Consider the following 7,620-nt stretch of genomic DNA (forward strand, 5'->3'; position numbering starts at 1 on the left):
TTCAATATGCCAAACACAGTAACAACAAGTCTCAAAATGGAGATGTTACTGGGCCCGCTCGAGCAAATCAATGAACAACAGGAGGACAGACAGACAGATCCTGCCACTAGCAATTGAAAGTAATTGGTCATTATTAATAGTTAAATGATCATTTGCAGATGTGAAAATCAAGTCACACAGAGCATGAGAAATTTACCAAAAGTTATAGAGCTTGTTACATTAGCCAACGATTGAAACTGAGATCGATTTAATTTCAGAATGCAGTTTTTTTCCTGGGATGCGAATGTTCTCTTGGTATTTCCATCCTAAAGGAAAATCATGACCTATTTCCTTTTAGCAGTAATGACTATGCCTTAATCTTACTTCTGTCTTCTACAATCACTACTATATTGGATAGTATGTGTTTGCTTAAATACAACCTTTGAATAAAGTCTAAATTTACAGGTGGATTATAATTTGCTGCTATGAAATAAACAAGTGAAGATAACTTCACCAACTCATCTTGTAAATATTTATTCCTATTTATTCTTTTTCAAAAAATATGGAATGCTTTATGAATTTGCATATCATCCATGCGCAGGGGCCATGCTAATCTTCTCCGTATCATTCCAATTCTAGTATATATGCTGCTGAAGCAAGAACTCTATTTATTCTTAAGGTAAAGTGTTGAGTGTATGCGCTCACGTGTGTGTGTGTTTTAGTTGTTAGTGTAGAGAAAATAATTTTGTTGCCAAGTATTATATTCTCTCCCTTTTATTGTCCTTTCACCATATATTCTTTTATCAGCAAAATATTCTCCACATGGAGGAAACAACAAGCATTTTATAAACCTGTCTAGGGCTATAAAAGATACATATGCCTTTAACAGTGACAGAGGAATCCTTGGAACTTCCTCCAGAGTGAAATCTACTTCAGAAATTTGCATTTAACAGGCAAACATAATATTATTGAAGAACACAGAATTATAAATTCATAGACATTTGGGTACTGGGGATACTTTATAATCCACACATCCATAATCCTAACAGTAATTTTTATGACGATATGGTTCAAGATGGATAAAGCTAGCACTTTCATTATTAACTATATTTGAGGGGTTTGTAACAACCACTCCATGAAAGTACTTTATAACTTGAAACTTGCACAAGAAATTTCAGAACAAATAATATGTTTTCTGCTGTAGGGTAGGAGTTTGTTATCGCTTGATGTAAATCTCCCAAATTTGATTGGTCTTCATTTTGCATAACATTTCAAAAGTCTGCTGCTTTAAAAATGAAAAATTACAAGTGATTACTTTACAGCCTATTTAATTGCACTTAGAGATTTTCTGCCCCTTGAAGTCTCTTGGATAACCATATCAGTGCTTTCCCCAAACACACTTTTGACTAGACTTTTATTATGGGTAGCACCTGACCTTTCAGCATAATTGCATGTGGTCCAAATTAATTGTTCTGTTCTATTGTGCATTGAATAATAGGTATTCTAAAATGAGAGTAATTATGCAGATATCTGATAGAGAGGAGAATCTTGGAGCCTTTGGGGTACCTGGAATTTAAAATATAAGGCATGAAATGACACTTAATTAACTAATAAACCAGTTGACAAGACTGACTCCACAGGAGACTTCTAGTCAACCCAATTTAAAACTTAGGAGACTGTTCCCTAACTAAAGTGTAGTAAGTTGGAGCTTAAACATCAAACTAAATATTGCCTAAATGAACTGTGCTCATGAGAGGTATTAAGTATAGATTTGTTTAAACAAACATAAAGTTTTTTTGATGAACTATTCCCATTTTTTATATAATGGTCATAATTTGTGTCTAACTCTCTTGTTGTCTTCTTAGAATATTTTAATAGCTATCCTTGTGGTGTTGTTTTGTTTTTGTTTGGGGGGTGCCAACATCTGGTGGTGCTCAGACCTCACTCCTGTTCTGTGCTCAGGAATCACTCCTGAAGTTGCTTGAGGCTAGGAATGTGCAGGGCTAGGAATTGAACCTGGGTCAGCTGTATGCAAGACAATTGCCTTAACCCCTATATTATCCCTATGACCCCATCTTGAGATATTATGTCATAAGCAGCAAAGTACATGTTTTAAACCTAAATTAGTTGCCAGTTGGCCATGTAAGTGATTGATATAGGAGCTCAGTGATTTTCAAGACATTCAATTTATTTTTTTTTCCGTATCTGCAACAACTTGTTAAATTCTGTCTCCACCTGTTGGGCAGAAGTACTTGCTATAGAAACAGAGTAGAAAAGTTGGCACACAGCATGTCATGTAAGAGCAGGACCTTGGGAAAACGTAGAATTGCTGCTAACCCCTCACTAATTCCACTTCATTGGTGTTATTCTAATAACACTTGGTGGGTTTCATTCTCCTAACCCTGAAAGAGCCTCGAATATGGCACTTTTAAAAATCTCAGGGCTAGGATGAAGGAGACGTTACTGGGGCCTGCTCGAGGCAACAAACAACAGGATGATTGTGATCATAATCGTGATTCTAATCAAGATGGTGTGCATGTTCTTTCTACTCAGTTTGGCTAAACTCTAGATAGGTATCTTTCTAACTATAGACTCTTACCTCCATTTTCTTAGAGTGATAGATTAGAGGACTTATTATTATAATCTTTTTCGTTGCCTCTTTGAGATATCTGTCATTTAAAAAAATCTCTTACCACTTTTAAATACCTAAGTGTCTTTCTCAAGAACTGGGGAGCCATCTCTCTGAAATGAAAACATCAAGGGCTGTAGGATCCCTCTCTCCCAGGTTCTGTACAAGGGTTGGCACCTAGCTTCAATGGAGTAGTTGTTCCACGTTTTAAAATTAATTCCTGTTACAAAGAATTAATTTGTATTAATTAGCACTGTCCACCCATTGTTCATCCATTTGCTCGAGTGGGCACCAGTAACGTCTGAATTGTGAGACTCGTTGTTACTGTTTTTGGCATACCCAATATGTCACGGGTAGCTTGCCAGGCTTTGCTGTGTGGGCGAAATACTCTCGGTAGTTTACTGGGCTCTCCGAGAGGGGTGGAGGAATTAAACTCGGGTTGGCCTTGTGCAAGGCAAATGCCCTACCCACTATTAAAAGTAAATGCAGTTGGCCTGTATTTCCTTGGAAAATCTTTTTCCCTCTTTCTTTGATCCGTTTGAGTTGTTTCTTCTGTTTGTGTGTTTGTCTTATGGCCACTCCTGGCAGGGTGAGAGAGACCTTACAGAGTGCTGGGAATTGAACCTGGGTCAGCTACGTGCAAGACAAGTGCCTTACCTGCTGTATTATCTCTCCAGCTCTGAATTGAGTTTTGACTGAGTTCTGTTCCCTTTCTTTTTCCAATACCCTTAGAATCTTCTCATCCTAGCTTATTCTGATACTGTTTTATTTTGATATCTTTACATCAACATACTGCTGGTGTTCGGAGACATGGGGAGAACAGGCCTTTAGCAGCCTCACTAGAGAAAGTGCTATCGCTTTACTCCAGACTCTTTTAGACTTTCAGACTTTTCTCTAGTGTTTTTCTCTAGATGTCCATCTCACTGAAAAATTGCCTTTTAAAATCTGTACAAATATTTATGTGGTATGGACATGGGTCTGACAAGCTTCATGGAGGCCACCATCAAATTGCACCTGAGATCTACTTGGTCTACACAGTATGGGAACTGATCTCTACTGCCTGAGTAATTGGGGGAGCAGTGGTCTCAGGCAGGGCAAGGTTTTGCTCTTTGCAACAACAGGGAAGTCAGTTCTGACCACCCAGATTTCCAAGGTTTGTTTTCTATCGCCTCACTCCCCCACCAATTCCCCCCGTAAAAGGATTTTACCAGGAGACAAATAGTGAAGTAAAGATATTTAATTAAAAGGAAAGAGGAGGGGCTAGAGAGATAGTACAGGGATAACAAACAAACACTGTCCTGTTGTTCATAGACTTTGCTCGAGTGGGCCCAGTAACATCTCCATTTTTGAGACTTGTTGTTACTGTGTTTGGTATATTGAATATGTCACAAGTAGATTGCCAGGCTTTGCCATGCATGCGAAATACTCTCAGTAGCTTGCTGGGCTCTCGGAAAGGGGCGGAGGAATCGAACCCGGCTCAGCCAGGCCAGCTGCACGCAAGGCAAAGGCCCTACCACTGTGCTATCGCTCCAGCCAAGGTTAAGCACACGGTTTTCAGGTGGATGATCTCAGTTCAATCTGTGGCAGCATATATAGTCCCCTGAGCACTTCCAGAAGAGTCCCTTGAGGTGCACAGAGCCAGGAGTAGCTCCTGAGCACCACTGGGTGTGACTCAATACCCCCTTGTCCAAAGAAAAGAAGAAGAGAGAGGAAAGGCAATACATTCAAGAGAGAAAATGCAGGTTTCTGTAGAGCTAAGAGTCCTGACTGGCTATTGGGATAAGGTTATATAATATGGGATTTCTCCAAATTGCCTTCTCTTGAGTGTTTTCTGTGCAAATAAGGTATAATTAGGGTGGTATTGTCAAGAGGATGGGCTTGGCTCTTTGGGTAGTTTCCATTCACATTCTTTTTTTTTTTTGGAGGGTAGGATTGGGCCACATCCATCTGTGCACGGGGTTTACTCCTTACCCATCTGTGCTCTCTCTAGTCCTTCTTTTACATTCTCACTATACTCTTTTGTTCCTGCTGAAGATTCTTCTCTCCTGAGAGGGTCCAGCTTTCTCCTTGTTGCCAGTAGTATCATAATTTTCATTTGTTTACAAAGATATTAAAACATTTATATAAGGCTTTGTGGAAGACTTATCTTTGATATTAATTATATTAAGCATGGTTACTTTTCTACAGATTCCTGCTCCCCCTGCCCTCCTGTTTGTTTTCAATTAGAAGTCTTTCAGGTCTTCAAAGTTTTGCCTGTGTTTCACTCTGCATCAGCTTTGACAGTCATCCAGTGCTGCCTCTTCTGTGCTCAGGTATGAGGCCCCATCCTCTTCACCCCAATTCTTTCAACAAGCCCTTTCCCCAATAAACTTTATCTGAGAAATAGAGTACTGGTATCTTTCAAATTTCTATTTCTTGACTACAAAAGTTAGGTTGCCTATGATAACTTCAATCCTTTCCTGCTCACCCAATGGCTCGCCCATATAGGCATACATTCCAGTTAGTCTGCTAATAGTAGTTATGTTACCAGTGGCCTAAATCTTTGTGTGGATCACCCAAGAATGTGCCACATGAACTGATTTGTGGTCCACACATTGTCTTGATTCCTGTCAATGTCCCTATTGAGTGAATAACATTTCTTCTGTACAGATATGAAAACTTACTTCCCACAGTACTGAAAGGATCTGAAACGAAACTAGGTTGGCTTCAAGCTTACAAATAGAATCTATAGATTTGGTGAGAACCCTTGTTTCACTCAGTGTTACTTAATCAGTTACTGATTAACTCCTACTTTACCTATGAGTAAACTGAGGTTTACAAACTTTAATTAATTTACTTAAGGAGGTACACTAATAATAATTATCTTAAATGGGATGAAATGATGTGGTAAACTGCTAACTAGATGATAAGATCCTAATAGGTATCATTAGATCTCATCAGGTTCTTATGAAATCACTTATTAGAGCTATTAGAGTCTTAACAAATTCAAAAACTCTAATATTTAACATTTGAATACATTTATGAATTTAACAGATAATTGAATTGAGAAATTGAATGTAAATAAAATTTAAATGTAATATAAATTTGCATTAAATATAGAATTATAATAAGTAATATAATAATTGAAGCATATAATGATATTGAACACCTATTAGGGTCTTATCAAATTTGATAACTATACACAATATATATCGCCCTTTCTTCTGGGACCGCAAATAACATTAGGGTAGCACAAATGACAGTGATTCAAAAATTCGTAGCAGTGTCAGTATAATTTGTTGATTGAAAGATGATTGGTCAAATTACCCCTAATACAGGGATCTCCTATAATGAGGGAAGAAACTTGTCTGAGTACACAAAACTTTTTTTTTAAGTGTTCAACGGTGGAATACAGTGCTTTGGTTTTTTTTTTTTTAAGAGAAATATGGAATCTTGAAAGAGCAGAAATCAATAACCGTTTTTTTTTTCTCCTTTGGGGGGTCACAGCTGGTGATGCACAGGGGTTAATCCTGGCTCTGCACTCAGGAATTACCCCTGGTGGTGCTCAGGGGACCATATGGGATGCTGGGAATCGAACCTGGGTCAGCCACGTGCAAGGCAAACACCCTACCCACTGTGCTATTGCTCCAGCCCCTGTTCTTACTTTTTAATTGAAGAGTTTGCAGTCTGATTCTGAATCTAGTTTGGTTGGATTAAAGTCTAGAGTTAGGCTGATGTGTTCTGCCCTCCCGTTTGACCCAACTCTTTCTCCTAGGGAAATGTATGGGGTAGCAGTGGACTGATTAAAATGGCCACCAGCATTTGTTTAAGGTCCCAGTAGTCCACTTGATCTGCATTGGACTTAATCTTCACTTCCACCCTCTTTGAGGAGCTGTGGCCTCAGGCTAGAGTGAACGTTTGCTCTTGGAAGGAAAAGGAAAATCAGTCTTGACCTTTGGTTTCCCAGGTTCCTTGTCAACACTTGCATGAAAGAATTTTGGGAGGAGACCAATAGTGAAGTAAAGCAATTTTATTTAGGAAACATGAAAGAAAAGAAAAGGGCTTCTTCAGAAAGGAGAGAAACCATGAAATAAAAGAAACTCACCCCAAATTGAAGGGCAAGGTGACCCCACAATGGGGATATATACATACCACTTGACTCTGCAAAATTTTCCCCAAACTGCACCTGCTTGGGCTTTCTATGTAGATAAGAGTCTGTCCCTAGTGTCTTGTCTAGGGGAAAGTATTTTGAGCTTGCCATGGTCTCCTTTCATATCCTTATTATGGCCTTTTGTTCCTGAAGCTTTTGCTCCCTGAGAGGGGTCCAGCCTTCCTTGGGGGCTGGTGGTGTTGGCATCATTCCCAGTCTTACCAGGTCTCAGTTATTGCTAATGGAAGTCTGGCTTCTAAGCTTTGGGATGGTGAGATTTTGGTTGTTGTGCTACTTCTGAGAAACTTTTTGCCAAGTGCCCCCTGTCTGTTGACTTACTTCCGTACTTTAAAAATCAATTTTAAATGCCTAGAAGTGCAATGGCTACTAGTTTTCCACTTAAAAATTATTTGAATTACGTTAAAAAAATTTTAGTTTAGGTAATAAAATTACGACCACACCAGGCCATGCATGTGAGTTCCTTGACTCCCTAGATGGCAGGGGTGGTGCTCCTGGTGTGCACTGGGGGGACTGAAGTCTGTCCCCCTGGAAAGGCAGCACGGTGGGACCGAGAATGCACTGCCTCCAGGGTCCCAGGGCTGCCTCTTGGGCCCTGCGAGTTTCCAGGGCTTGAAATAAGAAGTGGATGGAAGGTCAAGTGAGACCACTCAGGGGCCGTGTCATTGTTTTTTTTTTTTTTTTGGTGGGGGAAAGCACCCACACCCTGCAGTCCTGGGGTTCCTCCTGGCCCTGCACTCAGGGATCACTCCTGGCGGTGCTTGGGGGGACTGTATGGGATGCTGGAGATCGAACCTGTGTCAGCTGCATGCAAGGCTGCTGTGCTGTCGCTCTGGCCCTATCTCTAGTTCTAAGTGAATACTCC

General features: G+C 39.9%; 1 non-coding gene across 1 annotated transcript; it reads right to left on the minus strand.

The window, feature by feature from the left end:
- Positions 1 to 535: 535 nt before the first annotated feature.
- On the minus strand, positions 536 to 638 carry LOC130044532 (U6 spliceosomal RNA). The gene has a single exon (XR_008795400.1). It is a non-coding gene; the product is annotated as a U6 spliceosomal RNA (small nuclear RNA).
- Positions 639 to 7,620: the final 6,982 nt, after the last annotated feature.

This window comes from Sorex fumeus, unplaced genomic scaffold (assembly GCF_029834395.1).
Source record: "Sorex fumeus unplaced genomic scaffold, SorFum_2.1 ptg000122l, whole genome shotgun sequence".
In the NCBI taxonomy this organism is placed as follows: Eukaryota; Metazoa; Chordata; class Mammalia; order Eulipotyphla; family Soricidae; genus Sorex; species Sorex fumeus.